The following is a 25,000-nucleotide window of genomic DNA, read 5'->3' on the forward strand; positions in this document are numbered from 1 at the left end:
TGGTAATGATAGAACTGGCCGTTGTTGATGGTGTTCATTCCCAGGTCGTTTCGAATTGAGCAAAGGAAGTCCAACCACGACCACCTTGTCTTTTCTTTAGTTACATTTCAAGTTGGAGTACATTATTTAATGTATTCTTACTTTTTAGTGACTGCAAGGCGTGACATTCTGGGCTGCCGCTGCTATTTCTAGCAGATTATGTGACCGTATATAGAGTTCCTCCTATAGGGGAACTCTTCCGGGCCTACAGCAAATTACACCTTACCTTCAATACACACCTTACCGTTTAAAAAGACATTACATAATTCTTGGATTCCTTTTGCAGAATGCAAGCATTCGAACTGGGTCTCAAGTTTAAAGATAACTCCCTTTTTTCCTCTCACATTCCAACCTCAGAAGTCCTGTAAAGTATCACAGACGTGGCTTCCTTTCTTGAATAGATGTTACTCTGAATATGAGTAACAGACTAAAACTCTTTTAGCCATGATTCTGCTGAACTTGACCTACGTTAAAACAACAGCAATGATAACAGTAGAAGAAGCAGTTCTATCCTCACTATTCCCACATCCGTTCATTTGACTCCTCTAACTTCCATTTATCTCGTCTTTATTCACTATTCTTCTCAGTGTTCTTGATCGTAAGAAACAGAAAAACGAAGAGCTTCAATAAATCTGCCCTTTTGATAAACTAATACTGAACCTAATAGTTAGGGTGTTGGGCTCACGATCATAAGGTAGCTAGTTCAATTTCTTGATTGAATGGCACGATATTCTCTTGACTAGGCACTTCATTTCACCTTGCTCTAATCTATTCAGTTGAAAAATGAATACCGGTCTCGCACTGGTGCCGCTCCTTGTCTTTTCAGCTGTCACATCCTCAATGTTCTGCTAGGTCAAAGAGGGGAGGTCGAAGAGGATTTTTTGTCAACAAGCAAACTCATAGGCCCTTAAAACAAATAACGAAAATACAGTATATGCTACTAAGTCATGCTCGCTTGTGATTGACGGCTATGATCTAACGATTTAAAAAAAAAACACTACACAAATCAGGTGATTAAATTCACTTCGTGCCCCTCTTTTGTGCCCATCACCAGATTCGTCAGGTGCATAGACGAGCCGACGAGGGGATACCAGCACGGTCATCGCTCTGTTAGAAATAACAGCCAAATCTTCAATTCACACCATACCGTCTCAAAAGACATTACATGGTTCTTGGATTCCTTTAGTATAGTTCACTCCGTTGAAAGCATTCGGACTGGGTCTCCGGTTTAAAGATAACTCTCTTCCTCTCTTCCCTAAAAGCTTCAAAAGTTGTCATAGATGTTGTTACCCTCCTTGAATAAACGATAAGAGAAAGAAAAACACGGAAGGGCATTTTAACTAATACAATGGTTCTTAAACCGACAAATAGTGTTTTATTAGACACGGTAATCTTTATAGTCTCCCTTATGAGAAACCCGGAGCTAATGAGGTTCCTAATGCACAAAGTGATGGGATGATCAGGGCTAGAATGTTTTTGATACTAATTCTCCACAAAAAAAGGGTTTACATGGGATTAAACAACCACATAGTTTTAGTTAGAGAGTATGCATCTATCCTGAGAATTAAAAAAAAAATTTTTTTATGAAACGTAGTTATGATGATATTAGAAACCTAAACGAAATTGGACAAAAGAATTCAACTGGGAATAGAAACCTCTACATTACCTTTTACTCTAATGATGATGGTTCATTTTCTAATTGGGAAGTTTTTCTCTATTTAAGATAAATGAGAAGCGATACGTTGATGTTTCCTCACCTCATGTAAACTGCTGGAAATTTGTAAATTAATTCCGTATGGTTCATTGCTGTGAAGTATGGAAAATCTAATATTACAAATTATTGGTTTGGTAATAATTAAATTCGACTATATCAGCGTGTGAAGCTGAACGAAATTCCTTGGTTCGTAAAAAAAAAAAAAAAAAAAGACGTGATATTTGTATCCGACCAGTTCCGAGACAAGTTGTTTTTTGTTTTTAATAAGGGCGATAAACTTAATACCAGACAGATTGTTACTGAGATCGATGTAATCGACTAAAACGCTTAAAGACGGTGTCCCCAACAGTAATTTTCCACTAGTAGAGCAATACTGATGAATCCTTTAGCATTTAAACAGGTCATAGCCGGTAAAAATATTCTACTTGTTTTATATTCACACTGACCAGATCTGGTGTCTCACAATGTCATTCTAAAAATAAACAATCTCGTCATCGAAATCTTGAAGTTGTAAGATAATGCATGATTAATTCATTATAATATGAATAAATAGGTATTACATTTGGCAGAGTAATCTGAATGCTAAATAGTTTATGATCTCCCACTAGCATATTACATTCTGTTTAATTTATAATTTCTATCCAGCTGATAAATGCCGGCTTATGATTTCCTACCAATTATTAATCTCTTATATATTAGTATAAACTTGATCTATTTTTCTGGCATTAAAGTTCACTTGCTGACCTCTTCTAAAATATTTTTGTATCCTAATTCTTTTAGCTGAACATAAACCTTTGTTTGTATGTATGCTGACCATTTCTAATTATATCTTTAAACTGAACCATGAACTGTTCCTTTACAAACGATTAAGTTTACATAAAGGTATACAGTATTGCCTTGTGTACAGAAAAGAGAATAGAGGAGCAGTGTTTATCACAGGAAACATATGGCACGACTCACCAGTCAAGGGTTTTACGAATCCATTTTAAGTATTGAGCCATGAGAAGAGTTATCTTTATTAAGTCGAAGTAAGGCAACGAGCAAGCAGAATCGTTAGCATGCTGAGTGAAATGCTTAGCGGCGAGCTGGCAGAAACGTTAGCACGCCGGGCGAAATGCTTAGCCGTATTTCGTCTGCGTTACGTTGTGAGTTCAAATTCCGCCGAGGTCGACTTTGCCTTTCATCCTTTCGGGGTCGATAAATTAAGTACCAGTTACGCACTGGGGTCGATGTAATCGACTTAATACCTATGTATGTCCTTGTTTGTCCCCTCTGTGTTTAGCCCTTTGTGGGTAATAAAGAAATAGGTATTTCGTCTGTCGCTACGTTCTGAGCTTAAATTCCGCCGAGGTCGACTTGGCCTTTCATCCTTTCGGGGTCGATAAATTAAGTACCAGTTACGCACTGGGGTCGATATAATCGACTTAATCCGTTTGTCTATCCTTGTTTGTCCTCTCTCTCTCTGTTTAGCCCCTTGTGGGTAGTAAAGAAATAGGAATATCGTCTGTCGCTACGTTCTGAGTTTAAATTCTGCCGAGGTCGATTTTGCCTTTCCTCTTTTCGGGGTCGATAAATTAAGTACCAATGAAACACTGGAATCGATGTAACCAACTTGTCCCCACCTTAAAAATGGCTGCCCTTCTGACAAAATTTGAAAACATTATTAAGTCGAAGTTGTAAGGCGGGAAGCTGGCAGAACCGTTAGCACGACCGCAAAATGCTTAGCAACATTTCGCCTCTCTTTACATTTTGAGTTCAAATTCCGGTGAGGGCGACTTTGCCCTTCATCCTTTCGAGGTCGACAAAATAAGTACTAGTCGAGTACTAGGGTCTATGTAATCAACTAGCCCTCCTCACACACACACACACACACAAACTTCAGGGCTTGAGCTTGTAGTAGAAAGGATTATAAATTGTAGTTGATTATTGGTGTGCTAGTCATTGAAGCACCCACAATACGAAGTTCGAGGAAGTATGCTGATGTGTGGATTACTACTTTGGAGGATTGGAACACACCAACATTGAGGTAAATAGGTCTTTTAGTTATATAAAGATGTTTAGCTCCCTGTAGTGAAGATCAGTTATATTTTTTTACTAATTTCAGTTTTTGGGGTGCGATCAATGTCGGTAACCACTTCAAAGATTTTAGTCGATCATATTTTACTATTACTACTACTTATTTTAGTCCAGCACTTATTTTAAAGGTGTCTGTTTGCCGAAAGGCTAAGTTACAAGTTTCATATACAGGATGAGTAAGCGTTGATTTACAACAATAAACATAAACACTGACACAATCACATCACACACACACACACACACACACAAACTTCAGGGCTTGAGCTTGTAGTAGAAAGGATTATAAATTGTAGTTGATTATTGGTGTGCTAGTCATTGAAGCACCCACAATACGAAGTTCGAGGAAGTATGCTGATGTGTGGATTACTACTTTGGAGGATTGGAACACACCAACATTGAGGTAAATAGGTCTTTTAGTTATATAAAGATGTTTAGCTCCCTGTAGTGAAGATCAGTTATATTTTTTTACTAATTTCAGTTTTTGGGGTGCGATCAATGTCGGTAACCACTTCAAAGATTTTAGTCGATCATATTTTACTATTACTACTACTTATTTTAGTCCAGCACTTATTTTAAAGGTGTCTGTTTGCCGAAAGGCTAAGTTACAAGTTTCATATACAGGATGAGTAAGCGTTGATTTACAACAATAAACATAAACACTGACACAATCACATCACACACATACACACACACACACACACACACATACACACAATATGTGCGTGCTTGTGTGTGTGTGTGTGTGTGCGCGCGCGCGTGTGAGTGTGTGCGTGCATAAGTTATTATAGCCAGTATTTGAATAAGAACTCTCAATAGTTTCATACCATGGAAACATGATAATTCAGCGTATTTATATAACGTGCCTTGTGTCTACAAACAATATTTCAGGATCAGTGCACATGGTTAATCTTTAATCCTATTTGAAAACACGAAAAACAAAATATAAGATTGATGTAAAAAGAGAAACGAGAAATCAAAGGGTGAAAAAAAGCGAAAAGACCAAGAATTGTATCCCCAATTTGGTAGCAACCAAATGTAGGACTCCAACCCATATCCATTAAAGACCCCGAACTGAGTGCTTTACCATTAAGCTAAACCGCCCGTTGACAAATTCAGTCTCCGAATTGGACACTAAATAGTTTAGCTTTATAGAACAACCATGTGCGTATAAATGTAAGCAAACAGATATTAGGGGGTGGTATGAGAAGCGTCGAAATGTGGGTACTAGTATCGTAGAGTGGTCCCGGTTTGCGCAGACGCGCGTCTGCGCAACCTGGACCACTCTACGATACTAGTACCCGAAATGTGTATTGTACGATACAAATAAGAAGATTTTTTTTCGATCACAGAGTTACCGTTACCATAACAGAACACAGCAGTTTAGCTTATTGGTAAAGCACTCAGCCGGAGTCATTCAAGGATATAGGTTCGAGTCCCGTGGCTGGTTGTTGACAAATTTTTCCGCCTTTTAAGGGTAATTTACCCAGTATTTCTATTGTTCTAACGGCAACTCTGTGTTCGAAAAATATCGTACAATACACATTTCGGCGCTTCTAATAAAAAAATATATATTAGTTTGCTTACATTTATACACATACTGTTGATATATATATTCTTTTATTCTTTCACTCATTTTGATATATATATATATATATATATATATATATATATATATTATATATATATATATGTATGTATTTGTGTGTCTGTGTTTGTCGCCCACCATCGCTTGACAACCGATGTCGGTATGTATACATCCCCGAGACTTAGATATTCAGCAAGGAGACCGATAGAATAAGTACTAAGCTTATAAATAATAAGTCCTGGGATCTATTTGTTCGAATAAAGGCGGTGCTCCAGCATGGTAGGAGTCAAAATGAGTGAAAGAATAAAAGAATATATATATCAACAGTATGTGTATAAATGTAAGCAAACTAATATATATTTTTTTATTAGAAGCGCCGCGAATGTGTATTGTACGATATTTTTCGAACACAGAGTTGCCGTTAGAACAATAGAAATATATATATATATATTATATATATATATATATATATATATATATATATATATATATGGTACCAGCATGGCATCACAAAGCAAACAAAAACAAAAATTGCTATGTACCGAGCATGTGTATTGACGTCGCCCCTTTACTCATGTGAGACATGGACCCATTACAAACGTCATGTAAGGATCCTTGAACGCTTTCATCAGAGATGTCTCAGACATATTCTGAATGTTCGCTGGAACTTAAAAACTCCAGACACACAGGTGCTGAGGACAGCTGATATCTTGAGTATTGAGGCGATGGTGCACAAGCACCTATTACGTTGGACTGGACACCTTATAAGAATGAAGGATAGCAGGATCCCTAAGCAGATGCTATACGGGGAACTTTTGAATGGAAAGAGACCCCAGCGGAAACCAAGGCTGCGATTTAAGGACTGTGTCAAGTCCTCATTAAAGGCCTGTGATATGCAGGAGACTAACTGAGAGAGCAATGCCTGTCATCGCCACAGATGGAGAAAGCAGGTTAAGGAGGGGGTCGGCACTTTTGAGAGAGCACGTAATCTGTATGAAGAACTTAAGCGTGCTGTTCGAAAGCGCGCTGCTGGTGTAGTGAATGGGGTAAGGTTGGTTAGCAATGTTTGCAGTCGTGTATGTTTCTCAAGAGCAGGGCTCATTAGCCACCAAACGCAAAATATAAGTTAGTCCTAAGGCGCACAATGTTCCTGAAGATCAGTAATGATCTTCCTCGATCATGAGTGAACGGCCATCATATATATGTGTGTGTGTGTGTGTGTGTGTGTGTGTGTGTGTGTGTGTGTGTATGTGTGTGTGTGTGTGTGTGTGTGTATGGTGTGTTTGTGTACGGTGAGATTCAACACCGTCTCTCCGTTAACCAAATTCCACTCATTGGTCAACCCAACAACACAATGCACTACAATGACCCATGAAGTAGGATCAAATCAAAAACCATGCAACTGCTGAGAAATCTCGTTAACCTCACTCTCATGCAAATATCTGTTTCTAAATATAGAATGTCACTACAATTAAGGGAACCAATCCAGCGCGATTTTCAGCCATTGACACCGCGCAGTGCAGGTAAGCCGATACGAATTACTCACACCTCAGGTGGTAGAATAATTATATACAAGGTCAGTGGCTCTGTCTGTAGCTCTCATACTCAGCTGTTAAAACACTGTAGAGAAAACCAACTTACTGAAATTACATGCAGGACAACTGCAATAAAAATATTTATGAGTTTGAGAAAAAAACTTTTAAAAATATTTTGTGACACTTTTTATTGCTGCAGAAATGCAAACTTACTGAATCAGGAAAAAGGAAATGTAATTAAATAAAAGTATCTGCATACACACACACACACACACACACACACACACACACACACACACACGCACACACACACACACACATACACCACCACCACCACCACCACCACCACTACCACCACCACCACCATTACCACTACCACACGCAACACCACACACACACACAAATATACAAATATGATGGTGGTGGTAAGCGTTCTTCCATTCCGGCTAAGAAACTATGCTTTCATTGGTTTTTAGAAAATGTTGATCGGACAGGATTTGACTTGAACTGAGAATGCACAAAGCTGAAACATATACCATAAGACATCCTAGCCGACGTGCTAACACTCCCAACAATTTACCACTGCCACAGACGGTACAGTTTTTTGTCGACTCAGAAAGGATGAAAGACAAACATGACCTTGGCAAGGTTAGAATTCAAACTCAGAACGCTTAGTCTTCCGACTCTAAGTGTTCCGAGTTCATGTCCTGCAGAGGTCAACTTTGGCTTTCATTCTTTTTGAGCTGACAACGTACATGTACGATGGTGATGAGTTGAGGGAATTATTAAAGCTTCGGACGGGATATTTTGTGGAATATGATCCGGCTCTATGTATCCTAAGTTCAAATCTTATTTCTTATCTCTGAGAGAAAAAAAATGGCAACACTTCAGTCAGGAGTTGTTTCGCTAGATGAGAGGAAAACTCCGAAAGTAAATACACTTTCAACAGGCTGACAACTCTTGAGATCAACTACCAAATAAAATTTAGACATGAAATGATCAGCAACCAGGATAAATGGAGAGTGCTTTCGTGTATGATTGCTCAGTCTACAAATTTGTGGAGAATCGCTTAAAAGAACTTTATTTTATTAGCCGACAACAGACCTTCACTATTACTCCCAACATACAAGACGGCGAGCTGGCAGAATCATTAGCACACCGGGCAAAATTCTTAGCGGATTTCAGCCGTCTTTACCTTCTTAGTTCAAATTCTGCCGATGTCTACTTTATCTTTCATTCCTTAGTTGTTTCTTAACTCAAACTCAAGCAATACCCTCCACCCACCTTGAATATCATGGGCTGAAATAATAGTCAACCTCACTCAAATCACCCCATATCATCTGAAATTAAAGGAAGGACACAATGGAATATAGTCAAAGATTCATAGATACACCTAGAATAGTGGAATTCTCAAATTTGGAATGTCTTTGATCAGGTATCTGCTCAAATGGGCCTTACCATGGGACTAAAAATAGCAATAAAAATACTATTACCGCCATCACCACTATCGCCACAATAATCACCATCATTATCACAACCATCACCACTATCACTACCTCACCACAACCATCACCATCCCCTTCACTATCATCACTACTATTACAACTATCAATACTATCACAGCCACCATAATTACCACCACCGTCATTGCTCTTACCACCACCACCACCGTTACTACCATCACCACTAACACACCATCAGTACTACCATTAGCGCCTCTCCAACTGGAACCGGACTCGTGAGTTAGAATTCTAGTATCAGGTAACTTATCTACTATTTCGAAAGCTCAGATGAAATGATAATATATGGAGGCCCCATCGCTCCCAAAGAAATAACACCTTGAGTAGTTGGAGCTTGCTTAATAAGCTGGTACTTTTCCATGCTAGTGATCTTCGCAAATAAGTGAGAAATAACCGTCAAGTGAGAAATACCCATCTCCTTCTTCTGAGTTGTTTGATAATTTAACGAATGTAGGATTCAATGAGCATTTAGTATCAACCGATAAGAGATTATGAGAATGAATTGCATTGGATTAAAATACACAAGGGAATCTCGCAAGCAGATGATACATCACTGATTTTCTAACACTCGATTTCCAACCCGATTAACTATTTTCCTAGATAAACAAAAGGCACGTAATGATGATTCAGGGACTAGTTCCTAGAAGACTGCTGCACGTTATTATTAACTTTTATTTATTTATTCATTTATTGCTAATAAGCCTTCACAACACACCTTTTGTTTACTCACTAGAAAATATGTTATAATACTAGTTTCAAATTTTGGTCCAAGGCCAGCAATTTCGGGGAAGTTACATCGACCCTGTGCTCAACTGGTACTTATTTTATCGTCCCCGAAGGACGACGGGCAAAGTCGACCACAGTAGAATGTGAAGACAGATGAAATGCCGCTAAGCATTTTTCCCGGCGTGCTAACGACTCTGCCAGGTCGCCACCAAAATATTTTATAATATTCTTTTCTACTCTAGGCACAAGACCCGAAATTGTCGATTAGATCGACCCCAGCACGCAACAGGTACTTAATTTATCGACCTCGAAAGAATGAAAGGCAAAGTCGACCTCAGCGGAATTTGAATTCAAAACGTAAAGACAGACGAAATACCTATTTCTTTATTACCCACAAGGGGCTAAACACAGAGAGGACAAACAAGGACAGACAAATGGGTTAAGCTGATTATATCGACCCCAATGCGCAACTGGTATTTAATTTATCGACTCCGAAAGGATGAAAGGCAAAGTCGACCTCGGCGGAATTTGAACTCAGAACGTAACGGCAGACGAAATACCGCTAAGCATTTTGCCCGGTGTGGAGGCGCAATGGCCCAGTGGTTAGGACAGCGGTCGGAGGATCGATTCCCAGACCAGGTGTTGTGTGTGTTTATAGAGCGAAAACACCTAAAAGCTCCACGAGGCTCCGGCAGGGGATGGTGGCGACCCTTGTTGTACACTTTCGCCACAACTTTCTCTCACTTTTTCTTCCTGTTTCTTGAGTAACGCAGCGATGGACTGGCGTCCCGTCCAGCTGGGGGGAACACATACGCCACAGAAACCGGGAAACCGGGTCCATGAGCTTGGCTAGGCTTGAAAAGGGCAAAAGAAAAAGAAAACAAATATTTAAAACATGATTTAAAGCCACCTACTAATCGCCTAGCCACTGGTTCCTCACCCCCATCTCCGTGGACCCTTTCTTGAAACCTAACTCTGAAGGATATTGTATTTTCGGCAATAAAGTCAAGTTATCTATTATCTTTCATTTCACAGATTGTCCTTAGAGGGTTAGCACGCGATATTGGATTTAATTATAAGCATTTTCATTTATATATTATCATAGAGGTGGCGATAGTTTTTCAGCCTTCATGATGGATTACAAGTAAATAAACAAACGTGAAGGCTTCATAGTGAAAAAAGTTATTAATTCATATATCCTGTGAGAATACTTAAATTTCCCGCGAGAGAAATTTAAGTATTCTAACATAATTATATCCAGATTAAAAGGAGTCCGAAATTATCACTTATCGGGAAATTGATTGTGTAAGCTTGTAGTTGTAATTTGAAGACTATAGTGTGAATTCAAAATGAATTATATATGTATGTATATATACATACATATATACATATACATATACAAATATGTATTTACATATGTATTGGGTTGGCAACTAAGTTCCCGCTGTTTTTTTAATTTAAATTTTTTAAAAGGTTTAATAAAAAAAATAACAACTAATTAATCAATAATGTATTCACCCTTATTGTTTACAACTTCTTCCCAACGTTCAACAAGATTTTCAATACCACGTTGGTAGAAATCACCCGATTTTGACTCGAAAATTGATCCAACTAAGCTCGCAATTCTGCATCAGTATTGCACGAACCTCCGTGCATAGCATTTGAAAGAGATCGAAAGAGATGGAAATCCGTTGGTGCCAAATCAAGAGAGTACGGCGGGTGTGGCAGCACTTCCCAGCCATGCCTTTGAATGGCTTCCTTGGTCATATTGCGATATGAGGGCGGCCGTTGTCGTGCAGCAGAAAAGCTCCATGCTGCCGATTAGGTCTTTTCTCTTGAATAGCCGTGTTGAGTCGTTCCATCTGTTGAACATAGAGTTCCGCGTTGACCATTTGGTTCCGTTCAAGCAATTCGTAGTGGATAATCCCTTCCCAGCCCCACCATCGTTTTACGCGGATGAAGATCTTCTTTCACGCGCGGTTTCGCTTGTTTACCGGAGCTAAGCCATTCCTTACGCTGCTTCATATTGATGTACAGGCACCATTTTTCGTCGCCAGTAACGATTCGGTAAAGAAATCATTGCTGTGTCCATGAGTTGAGCGGTGATGAGCAAGCAAACCAGCAGAAATTGTGGCTCGTTGATTTTTCTTGTTGTCACTTAAAGCATGCAAAACCCATGCGCCATACTTCTGAAACTTGCCCCACGTATGAAGATGCTTCTCTATAACAGTGTGGGAGCATTCCATTTTCTCTGCCAGTTCCCTTGTCGTTTGACGAGAATTTTCGTGCAAAAGTTGGTTTAATCGCTCTTCATCGAAATCAACTGGACGGCCAGAATGAGATGCGTCTATGATGTCAAAATTTCCATTTTTGAACTTGGCATACCAATCACAAGCGGTTTTTTCAGCTATGGCACCCTCTCCATACACAGCACAAATGTCGTGAGCATCTTTTGCGGCCCTAGAACCTTGATTAAAAGCAAAAAGAAGGAAGTGTCGAAAATGCTCGTTTTTCTTAGCTTGACATTCCATTTTAATAAACAAAAATTAGAGAAAAAAACAAAAGAGATTTCAAAATGATTCAAAAATGGAATTCTCGAAACAAAAAATAGATTCCAAAATTTAAAAAAAAACGGCGGGAATTTAGTTGCCAGCCTAATATAAACATACACACACATACATATATACATACATGCATACATACACACACACACACATACACACACACACACACACACACATACACATACACACATATATATATATATATGTGTATGCAGGGTGGTGGAAAGTAACTAGGCAACTAATGAAGGGAATATGCTTTACGTTCCCTGTCTCGCTTCTCATTTTGTTCCCGTTTTCTTGGCGTCCTGTACCCATATATGCACGTATATATACATATATATATGAAGCATACATGCATATATAAATGCACAGACTCACGCATACACACACGGATCCATATATACACATCTGTTTTTCACTCACAAGCACACACACAAACACATACACAAATACACACACACACGCGCGCATATATATGTGTATTGGTGTGTGTGCGTGCGAGTCTTGTTTATATGACTTGCTCTTACTTGTTTATATGTTTGTGAATATGTTAGCGTCTTTCATTAATTTCTATTTTTATTGTTTCCCTGTCGTTAAAGAATGTGTCAATCCCCGCCTTTAGATTGTGTGAGCGCCTGTGTGCCTGAGTGTGCATATATACATTTAATAATAGATAGATAGATAGATAGATAGATAGATAGATAGATAGATAGATAGATAGATAGATAGATACATACATACATACATACATACATACATACATACATACATACATACATACTTTATGGCTGCCCCCTCGTTATCGAGTATGGCCATTGCACGAAGCTTAACTGTTACTGGTGCTGTGATCGAATGTGACTTTTTAACCCAGCTAAAGATCTACAATGTCTTGTACAAAATTGGCAACTAAAACCTTTACTGGTAATAGCCGGCTGTAGTTGTAACTGGGCTTCATGTACCTTTGCATGTCGTTTAAGTCCTCCTGCCGAATTACACTCTCTTCCACATGCCCGACAGATATGATTAGTATAGTGTGTTACACCACCACCAGTGGCCAGGTTGTCACTCATCTGTCTCGTTTTATGACTACGAAGATGACTCATGAGTCCAGCAGGATCTTGCACAGACATTGCATGTCAGAATCAAAGGAAGACCCTTCCCTTCTGGAAGTGTAACAGCGATGCCCTTCCTGACCTCCCACTTTACTTTCTCATGTGCAACTCGAGATTTCTCAAAAGTGGCTGTCCCCTCATGCACAATCCTTCTCCACCAGCTACGATCAATAGCTATGCCTTCCCATGTGTCAGGAGAGATGCAAGCATCTCATACATACATAAGTTGCCTTAACGAATGAAACAGGAGTGCTAATACATGCAGAGGATATGATTTGTTTTTTATATCGAGACTAAAAGTCTCGCAGTTCGAGTTTCACAACACTGCAGCCTGATGAACGCAGTAACGTGAAACTCGATTCGCGAAAGAAACTCTCAGCTTCGGCTTTAATTTTTTTTTTAAACTGTACACACACACACACACACACACACATATATATGCACACACTCACACGCACAAATATATATACACATACATGCATGCATACGTACATACATACATACATGCATGCATACATACATACATGTCTGCATATACCTCAGTTTATATGTTTATATGCACACGGATGTATATATGTGCATTTATGTACACATATGAGACTGAATCTCCTGAAATACACATAATCACTAATTTATGTCCGCTTGCGTATTGCATTGTAAGTACGTATGTGCGCTGTCTACGTCTTTGTGTGTATATGCCTGAATGTGTGTGTGTGTGTGTGTGCGCGCGCGTGTAGTTTTTAAATGTATGCCTATGTGTGTTTGTATTGCATACTTGTGCCCTTTTTTATATGTTTGCACATAATGGGAAGAAGTTAACTTTACTATTTATCACGTAATTCTCCAAAATTAAGTTTTAATCGATCATTCTAGAAAGAATTGTATTCTCCAGTATTGAATGAACTCTTGAGTTTTTAAAAGTTGGTCTCTCAAATGCTGTGCTGAAACACTTAGCCCTTGAGTCGGTTTTGTAACTTTTACTAATAAGGCAACAATCAACCCGAGGCTTTCGTAAGCGATACTTACCGTCAAACATACTGCGCAGTGGGATCGACCTGTGACTGGTAATTTTTTTTAAAACAGTCATGCTTGACGTAGAGCAGAAATCGGAAACGTCTCCGCTCCCAAAATTAATAAGAATTTGGGTGAAGTTGTTAGTATCAATACGTTCGAAATTGTAAAAGTCTCAGAAAGCAAACGCAATTTAAATATGCCTCCCACTCAACAAAATGTCAAGGAATAGGTTAAATTATTTTTCAAAAAAAAAATAAACACAGGTGCTGTGTCTACAACAGAATATGAGTTTATATAACAATTCTCAGGATGTTGTCGAATAGCTTATCTCCTATTCCATATACAACAGCTAGATTCTTAATGATTTCATACAATCACCGGTATTTTTACGTGAAATGAAGGTGAAGTCGTGAGAATCGTGCATGCTTTCACCAAGTGCTTTTGTAGCATAGGTATAGGGAAGGATTTTCGTATACGAGTCGAAACCTCAAATATGGACTTTCAATTTTTATGATTCGTATAATCGGTCCTCTATTTTATAAAAGTGCGACCTTTGATGTGAAGGAGGAAAATACAAACAGAGAAAAAAGCAGAGGGAGAATTACGGATGTCTTACCTGTCTACCTGGAAGGGGGCCACTCACAACATTCACATGGTCTGTCTACCGCCGAACCGTCAACCACGTCTCCCCTTGTACGCTGTGAAGCTGAGAACTTCCCGCTCAGCTGAGAACTGCCCCACGCAGCCGTTCCGGTGGTACCCGCAGGCCCCACTTCCAACAGGACCGCGCACCCCCTCACTTCCGGTCCTTGCCTCCAATACATCCTGGCTCATAACGCCACAAGCCCCCTTGATCTGAAGATCATTCAACCAATCCGCCCACACCCTCTCCTCCAACCAGATCGCACATCTTAACTTGTCTCGTAATCAGCCAACCAGTGAGGAGGGCGCCGCTCCCTCTGCGATAGCCATGAAACTTCAGGACTGACCTCAGTCACTGGCATGTTGCTGCCGTCTTCATCCTCTTGTTCATTGCTACTGGCTCCATCTTTCAACGCATTGATGATCCTGCGCACGTCCAAAACATTTCGTTGCATTCCATCTACGGACACATTACACCTCGAATTTACAGAGGTTATTATCCCCTTCGTCCATTGTGATGTGCACCGCGCATTTGGGGATTTAACCCAAACTTCTTCCCCGACCTGCACAAAGGCATGCTCTTTCTCTTCCGCGGGTTGTGGTGATGCAGTACATGGATGTCTCCACTCGTACTTGAATATTATTCTGTGTAGCATTGACTACTCAGCCTGTCCCGAGCTGGGGGACATATTGTACCAGAAATCGGCCTCGATCGGTGAGATGTGACCCCTCTCTGCCATGGTCTTAATGGTACGATGATGCCTCTCCACAACCCCATTGCCACTTTGCCAGTATGCTGCCCCGAAGAAGCGGTTAACATGCCACTTGTCGAGCATTTCTCTCAGCACCTCCGAGCGAAACGCAATGCCACTGTCCACAAGCAGTTCATAGAACGGAGCCTCGTTCTACGAATATCTTATTTAGTATTCGTGTGATTTCCTCCGTAGTTCTCGTCTTCACCTCCTTCCATATGGTCATCCGAACCGGTCTGCAGTCGACCATCGAGAGATATGTCCCCTGTCGGTAGTGCGTCACGTCCACTGCCAGTCGTTTCCAGTTGTGTTCCACTGAAATACTTCCTGCCTCATGCACACCCGGAGCGGGGTCAATGGACTGGCACCTGTCGCAGCTTCCAACCACTTTCTGCACATTCTGCCAGGTCACGTCAGAGTCAATTTTCCTGGCTAGGAACAGGGTCCTGTCTACCTCCATGTGATGCATGGTATGCAGTCTCCCCAGCTCCGAGTCACTCAGTCGACACACTGCAGCCACTCCTTGCTCCGGATCCTCCGGAACCTGCAACAAAGCTTTGCTTACTCTGGTCAGGACGTCTGCTCTGTTCTTCACAGAGGGCACAAAAACCACACGTCTCTTCTCGTACGCTGACGAGATGGGAACTGCCCACTCACGCGTTGCAGACGCACATACCCACCGCAGCCGTTCCGTTGGCATTCGCCGGCCCCACTTCCGACAGGACCTGCGCACTCCCTCACTTCCGGTCCTTACCTCCAATATAGCCTGGCTCACAACACTACACGACCATAAAGTTGCAATGTTCATACATTTCTCGAAAGCAATACTGACATAATCGAAACCGTATTGCAGACTAAATTCCCTTAAGTCTTTCCTCCGCTTGTTACACAAGAAAAAAGAGATTGATTTCGTTTTACCAAATTCAGCTTTGATTTTCCCAGTTAATGTATCCGGACGGGTGGGTAGGAACTATACCCATGATTTTCACTGGCTCTACAGACTGACCAGATTAATGAGATTAAAGCAGATACAGGTTGGCAACTGTAGGGAGAATATGTGCTGGGAGAGAAGTTCGAGTGAGTTAGTGTATTTAAGAAGACCAAATGGACTATGTAATTAGTATGGAAACTTAGGGGAAACACAGAATGGGTGATGAGAAGGGGAGAGGTGAATGTGATGAGAGAATTTAGCTGGAGGTGGCATTCTACTAGTTAGTTCACTCAAATAGAGATTATTGTAGTAACGGTATAAGTATTGGACTCGGAAGACAGAACATCTGTAGGACAGTGTTGACTGAAACATTACCAAACAGTCAAATGGCTATCTTTTGGATGCACTCCAAGATGTTTTGTGAGTATTAGTAATGCCGTACCGGGGGTGGGAGCAGTACTATTTCAGTGCGAGTATTTCGATGCTTTATGTGGATTCAAGAGTTTTTCAAAATTAAAGTACTTAAGTAGCAGGTGAGTCTCTGAATCTAAGATACTATGAGAAATCTCCAGTGATTGTGAGACCTAGTAGTGATTATGGTTGTGTATTGACCAAGACTAAAGAAGTTAGAGTACATCAAGACTTTTGTGAAATAATTGTACATATGTGGTGCTGACAGAAATAAAATTATATTCATAGAAGTATATTACGACAGGAGCGATGGCCAATGGACATTTACAAATAATCCTGTGAATTCAAGCCTGCGGAAAACTTCCTCACACCCACCAATCAGTGTTGGATATCTTGAAATGGCTTATATATGCCGCCCTTCTTTCGGCAGCTATAATCTTAACAAAGAGAGACAGTTGTAAGGAAAGAAAATGAAATAATTGTTTATTATTTGGGATCTGTTAAAATGTGTGTGTGTGTGTACACATATGTATGTATGTATGTATGTATGTATGTATGTATGTATGTGTTCTGCAGGACATAAAAGAATTCTCGAACGCAGGTTGGCTGCAAAGAGAGCTTAGAAATACCCTTTTAGAAGACAGAAAAATGTGCGTCTGGGGGACGACTCCTTCATAACGCTGGTTGTTAAATCACCGGAAAGCTATAGACAGGCGAGACAACTCACCTCCGATCGAATTCAAGAGTGATGGATACCGATATTTCACCATTTTTGTTGCTTATCGAAGCGGTGTCGAATCGAATCGCTAGTCTATGACAACGTGTAAATAGTGTAAGAACTATTTGATGATATGCTTAGGTGAGGCACACGTATATCAATAAAACATAACAAAAGAATGACTTACTAATACAAGCTTACTCTATTTTAGAATCACATAATAACATCGAGAGAATAGAGAACCCGTGCGTGGGATACAGTAATAAAAACAATGATTTTTAACATTGGCACAATGCCACATATTTGGGGAAGAAAGATATAAAGTTAATTCACTCCACTTCAATAGTTTTATTACTTTACTTATTTTATATCACATTTCGTAAGCAATATACGTTAGTTAGAACAGACCAACCATTGGTTCACTGCATCTTACAATGGCGAGTATAACGAATGGGATTTTATAGTTTTTTTCTGGCCGCGGTTTCTATTTTCCGTAGATATACATCAGCAACACATACTTTCACGTGCACATAGGAGCTCACGTACTCGCACGCACATACACACATAATAAAATATACAGCCGTACATTTTGGGGTACATTTTGACAGGAGAGCAAATGCGAAGATAGGCATATGCCTGTGTGTGTATGTGTGTGTGTGTGTGTGTGTGTGTGTGTGTGTGTGTGTGTGTGTGCGTGTGTGAGTGCGTGTGTGTGTTGTGTAAGTGTGTGTATGTACGTTCACAAGTGCAAACGAGAAGGTACGCAATATATAGAGAATTTATATATTCGCTTGTTATTCACTTGGAGACAATCTGAAGAACAACACACGCGGGAAACTCCGAGTAGCACTAAATTGAATCCTCGATATTAAACAGATGTGTGTGTGTATGATTGCGCGCGCGCGCGTGTGTGTGTGTGTGCTTCTGTGTGTGGTAAGAAGCCTGGTTCCCAACCACATGATTCTACTACATGGCACCTTGGACAAGTGTTTTCTACTATAGCTTGGGGCCGACCAAAACGTTGTGAGTGGATCTGGAAGACAGAAACTGAAAGAAGCCCGTCCAATCTGTGTGTGTATGCGTGTGTGTGTCTGTGTCTGTCTGTGTGTAACTGCTCTCGATAATTGTTTTGGATGTGGTCGCGAGCAGATACAGGCATCTTCTTGATACGCTCACACTTAATCCAAATGCTGGAGTGTGAAAGAGCGGTATCAAAAGTAGGCTAGAATTCACTATTAAGCAGATGATCTGAAGCAATGTAAATGAAGTTCTAAATGAAAAACCTTGCTCAAGGACATTATGCATTATCCGGTATGGAAATTGCACCTGTAACATTGTAATCATGATGATGACAGTACCATAACAACTAATCGACGTGAGTGGCATTGCCAGCCTGCACAACTTGGCAATCTGCTTCCCAGGTTAGGGTGTTGTGTGATGAGATGATAGGTACCTGGTATTACAGAACCCCAAAGCACAGACCACCGACCGATTTAGAAAGAATAGAGATTCCTTTTTCAAGAACCTAGACATGCAGATTCCCATGCAAACGAGTTTGACCAGAGTGACATCACTTTAAACCTAACTATTTATCAGTACTTCACTTACTAGAATCGAAATTAATCTCTTCATTTTATCCACAACATTCCAACAAACCTAGGAATATCACAAGTAATTTGAATTAAAATATCTCAATTAGTCTATCACACTTTTCTACAGACCGACAGATATTTAATGATGCAACTAAATATTATAATGATGCTCTTTCTAGGAGAGGATTAATAACCCAGCATAGTTATGGATCAGCAAACGGTATTATTTGTGCTTCGTGGAACTGCTAACCGCCTATCGCATTTCAGCGGCTATTATCGGGCTTTCAAAGTACCGCGAGTCTTCTGCGGCAGACCGTTCAGCTAAGCATTAAAGTTGACCACCAAAGGCGGCGAGCTGGCAGAATCGTTAGCACGCCGGGCGAAATGCGTAGCCGTATTTCGTCTGCCGTTACGTTGTGAGTTCAAATTCCGCCGAGGTCGACTTTGCCTTTCATCCATTCGGGGTCGATAAATTAAGGACCGTCTGTCTGTCCTTGTTTGTCTCCTCTGTGTTTAGCCCCTTGTGGATAGTATTTCGTCTGCCGTTACGTTCTGAGTTCAAATTCCACCGGGGTCAACTTTACTTTTTATCTTTTCGGGTTCGATTAAATAAGTACCAATTACGCACTGGGATCGATGTAATCGACTTAATCCCTTCCCCCAAATTTGAGGCCTTGTATTTCCAGTACAAGGATTAAAGTTAACGACCATCTCCGACTCATTGTCGCCGGCTAACTGCTGCTTAATATTCGCATACGTCTGTTGGAACCAAGTACCTAGGATCACAAGAAAAGAAGGAGCTCCTCGTCAAACTTGCAGTCACAGCAACAGATAATAACATTTTTTTAATTTAGACACAAGGCCAGTAATTTCGAGAATAGATGTAATTCGAAACTATTGACTTCAGTATTTGACTGGTATATTATTTTATCGACTCCGAAATGATGAAAGATAAAGTTGACTTCACCAGAGTTTGAATTTAGTATATGTAAAGCGTCGCAAGAAATATTGCAAAACATTTTCTTCGACTCTTTAGCGATTCCGCAAACCACTAAGGACTTGATAAAGTCCTGCAAAATACAATGTACGTTGTACGGAAGACATAAATTTGTGTGGACAGACGAGTTATGTATAAATGAAAACCGGTTGAAATAAATTATACAATTAAAGTTGGGACAAGTTGAAAGATTTCGAGACGCATAACTAATTGCACAGAAACAAATAAAAATTCATAATAAAATATACAATAATTAAAGCATGATATAATTTCAGCAGAAAAATAGAGCTTCGCACTTGGATGAGAAAATAGGTCGGATCACAGTACCCTATGTTTCCAGTGTCTGCCATTACTCGTACAGCTGCTTCGTGCACCCCAATATTAAAATATTTGAGTTGGATGGGGTAGGAAATAACATATTGCTCAAGAGAACGTTTCTGTCAGTTTAACAATATTTTTTATATTACTTTCATATTACTTTTACATCCTGTACTTCGAGTATCCTTTATAATTCAACTTCAACTGCATCTCAGTAAGAAATACATTCCCGTGATACATGTTCTTCCACACATGCCTGCAAATTTTATTTGGTCTTGGAAGAATAGTGAAATGCAATTCATCATCTTCTTTGTCGCTGTCTTCATTATTATTCTGATGAAGGACAAGAGTGTTTTGAAGAAGAGCATTATTGTACTTCCGGGGAGGCATACCATTGTTTGTTTTAAGGACTGTGTTCCTCAACACTCTTTTTTATTGTTCTCTGTTTATGTTAATCTTTTTTTTCCCCTTTGCGCTCCTACTGACGGTTTGGAAACTTTCTTCTTCAACCATCATTTCTCCCTCGTCACAATACAATAGAGTGGTGCTACTGGTTGCTATAGTTGGGGAAAGGGATATCTGCAAATCTTGCAAATCCATACTGAGCTTACCCGACATTCTAAGTTAACAATTCTCACATGTTTCGATGCAGAGGTGACAACCAGCAACGGGCCCACATTCTAAGTTCATAGACCCCGAATGGCATCTGACCGTCTTCAAAATCATATAAAAGGTATAATTTATGACCTGCCTACCCGCCGACACACATTCAGTGAATGTGTGTCGGCGGGTAGGTAGGTCATAAATTATACCTTTTATGATTTTGAAGACGGTCAGATGCCATTCGGGGTTTATGAACTTCGTCTATTTTGTATGTTTGTATAATCGTACTGTGGAGGTGTGTGTGTGCGTCTCTGTGTGTACGTGTGTGTTTTGTGTGTGTGTGTGTGTGTGTGTGCGTGTGTGTGTGTGTGTGTGTATCTCTGTGTGTTTGGAGTAGGGGGGAGAGACAAATAGAGAAAAGGGAAAATAAAAATAAAAATAAAATAAGGGAGGAAGATGAGGAGAGAAGAAAATATATATATGTGTCTGTATATGTGTGGGTATATATATATGTGTGTAGATATATATGTGCGTGTGTTTGCGTGTTTGCATGTATGTGTATGTGTATTTGTATATATGTGTATGTATATATATATATGTATGTATATATATGTATGTGTATATATATATATATATGTGTGTGTGCTAGTGTATTTATATGTATGTATGTGGGTGTCTGTATGTATATACATGGGCATATGTATATGTATGTGTATGGATATTCGCATGTGTATGTATGTGGGTCTGTATGTATATTTATTTTATATGTTCTTTCATGTATATTTATCTACTTCTTCCCTCCACTTAATAACAACAACAACAAACTGACTAAAAGCAATAGTCTTCTAATTTACCTAAAACTCTATTCAATTATTTATTCATTTATTTACTTTATCACTGATTCTTTTGACCACTCCCCTAAGAACGACAGTTTGTGCCCTGCTTACCCAAAAAACGTCCCCCACCACCACCCCATTAAATTTGCCTAAATGTATAAATACCAGAACTTATTTTGACAGCAAGCTTCCTGATGATTTCATTTGAATGAAACAGTTCTAGTCCTGTAGAAGCTCCTTCTATAAAATAAATTAATTTACTCTGCTATGTATTGAGTACCTTATTTACTGTGGTTAACCCCGACTCAACCCGGGACCTACATATATATATATATATATATATATATATATATATATATATATATATATATATATAATAATATATATAGATACATTATATATAATAATAATAATAATAATAATAATAATAATAATAATATAATAATAATAATAATAATAATATGAGGGAATATTATTCCAAACTTACATATATATATATATATATATATCACGTGATCACGTGACCGACCAGACCATCAGATGTTTTACACATCGCTGGTCACAATGCGTTCGCATTGTTTTAGCCTTCGAATGACGCCACCCCGCTGGCTAAGCGAGCAAGCCAATATATATATATATATATATATATATATATATAATATATATAACGGGAAGGTTTACGAAAATAAACAAAAGACGAAGGCAGTTGGAGTACAAACAAACAAATGTATTAGTATGGCGCTTAGGAATAGAAATAGAACAAGTCTTTTACTCTTCGACAGAAAGATACACAGAAAAAAAAAACAAGGAGAGAAAAAAATGCGTGTAGGAGCTAACGATTTATCATGGTGATATATATATAACGCCACAACGCCAAAATAAAGAACTATATTTCATTAAAAAATTTAGACCAAGTTTAAACACCCTGGGCCAGGAATACTAAAACAAAAGATAAGTCCTCCGAAAAGGAGAACCAAATTTCACCACGGCCGCTACTTCAAACAGACACTCACTCTGACGGAAATATGCCTTAGTAAAAAAGGAAAAAAAAATTCTTTTCGTGCAAATCTGACCCTGATACATACGATACAGCTAAGGGTCAGACCCGATTCTGATTGGTCAACAAGTTGATGACGTCTAGCTCTGCTAGAATGGACAGGATACAAACAGGGGACAGTCATTAGAGAATATTGATGACGTCCTTTTCTGCTTGAATAGTCACTTAACAAGTACAGACAGGGGGCAGATCTAATGTAGCTATAAGTCGTGATTGGGCAGAATCTGGATGACGTCCCGCTCTGCTTGACTAACGAAGCGACTGGTCAAAACAGGAAACAAACAAGAGGCAGATATAATGCAGCGATTGGTCAAAATAATGATGACGTCCCGTTCTACTTGACTAACGAAGCGACTGGTCAAAACAGGAAACAAACAAGAGGGAGTATAATGCAGCGATTGGTCAAAATAATGATGACGTCCCGTTCTACTTGATTAAAGCCACCTAACGAAACGATTGGTCAAAACATTGATGACGTCACGCTACGCTAGATTGACCACCTAACAGGCATTATAAAACCGAGCATTTCACAAAAACTCACTAGAACCACCCAGCGAACTTCCACCATGGGTCATCACAATTGCTTACGGTAAAAATGAATTCCTCGCTCTTTCGGAAACATCAATCTTCTGTATTGACCGCTTTCCACCACTTTGATCTGTTTTTTGTATTGAATACGTATCGCCACCGTGGGCCACTGCATCGAACACTTTGAACATATACTTCAAACTATATATCAACTATACATGAACTATATATCAACTATACATGAACTCTAAGATGTCTGACTCCGTTGTGTATTATAAATGATTTCTTGTGTTTGACGGCATGAGCTGTCTTTTTTATATATAATTTTTGATAAGGTTCATTCAGGAACTGAAACATGTTATAATGTATACATAAAAATTAAAAATTGTATAATACAGCAGCATTTTCGAACTTCATTTTTTACAATATATTATATATATATATATATATATATATATATATATATATATAATAATATATATATATATATATATATACATATACATATATCAAGAGAAAAGCATTACCATCGAAAAAAAGCATAGTCATATGAAGGAAATGATGGAAGGAAAAGTTTGATAGGGGAAAAGCTCCTCCTACGAGTAAATTACGATAAAATTTTTGTCCTTCCTAACTCAGAACATAAAGATGGACGAAATGCTGTTAAGCATTTTTTCCAGCGGGCTGACGATTCTACCACTTCACCGCATGCAGTACCAGGCACTTGCTTTCACGGCTACTGATCTTAACTGATTGGAAGTGTTATCATGTACATTGTTTTGTCTTGGTATAAAAGATGGGCTACAGCAAATATTCTGCTCAATACCACAGATTTGCTTGTCAGTTGCTTGACCTTAACCAATTGAGCATCTCCCTCGGTGGATGACAATATGTGCATCTCTGATCACGAGAAGGGATAGTGGGGGAGCATCATAGCTATATGTTGAGAGGAATTAGTTGAGGTTTGAATAATTCACCTTTGGAAACATGAGTGTTTCGATCAACATCCTTAAACAGACCTGATTTAGAGCGTGATGGGCTACTCGACCTGAAGAAAATTCTAACTGGGCCCCACCTGCAAGGTCATGCGCTGTTTATTTTAATATGAGATCCCCATGTCGTGCGCATATGGTTGTGATGCATGTGCCTGGTATACCTTATCAGACAGGTAGTCATGATGGGTATATTGAACTTCGTATATTTTACCCCAGGGCCACTTTGATGTTATACACTGTTCTCTTACTCAATAATGATGATGGTGGTGGTGGTGGTGGTAATGATGAAGATTTGAAATTAAGGCACAAGGGGTAACATTTTCGGTGGAGGAGGTAAATCTATTACAAAGACTCTAGTGTTCGACTGGTACATATTTTATCGACCCCGAAAAGATGAAAGGTAAAGTCGCTAAGAATTTTACCTGCTGTGCTAACGATTCTGCAAGCTGTTCTGTAAAGCTTGTACAGGACGTTTGCCATATTAGGGACAGGAAAGATTATCAGGAGGGTTCTTAGCACTTGAAAAACTATTGAAAGTTTGTGGATACTTAAGATTACAGGTAGTAACCCACTACCCACATAAATCCCACCAGAAATAAGACTGAACCTGAGTCAAATAAATAAATAAATAAATAAATAAGTAATAATAATAATAATAATAATAATAATAATAATAATAATAATAATAATGATAATGATGATGATGATGATGATGATGATGATGATGATGATGAT

At 39.2% G+C, this 25,000-nt stretch overlaps 1 long non-coding RNA gene across 2 annotated transcripts in view; it reads right to left on the reverse strand.

The window, feature by feature from the left end:
• The window catches only part of LOC118764294, a 36,624-nt gene that overhangs the window by 9,367 nt on the left and 2,257 nt on the right, over nucleotides 1-25,000 (reverse strand). The window lies entirely within an intron of this gene.

The sequence above is a fragment of the Octopus sinensis genome, linkage group LG7 (genome assembly GCF_006345805.1).
Source record: "Octopus sinensis linkage group LG7, ASM634580v1, whole genome shotgun sequence".
In the NCBI taxonomy this organism is placed as follows: domain Eukaryota; kingdom Metazoa; phylum Mollusca; class Cephalopoda; order Octopoda; family Octopodidae; genus Octopus; species Octopus sinensis.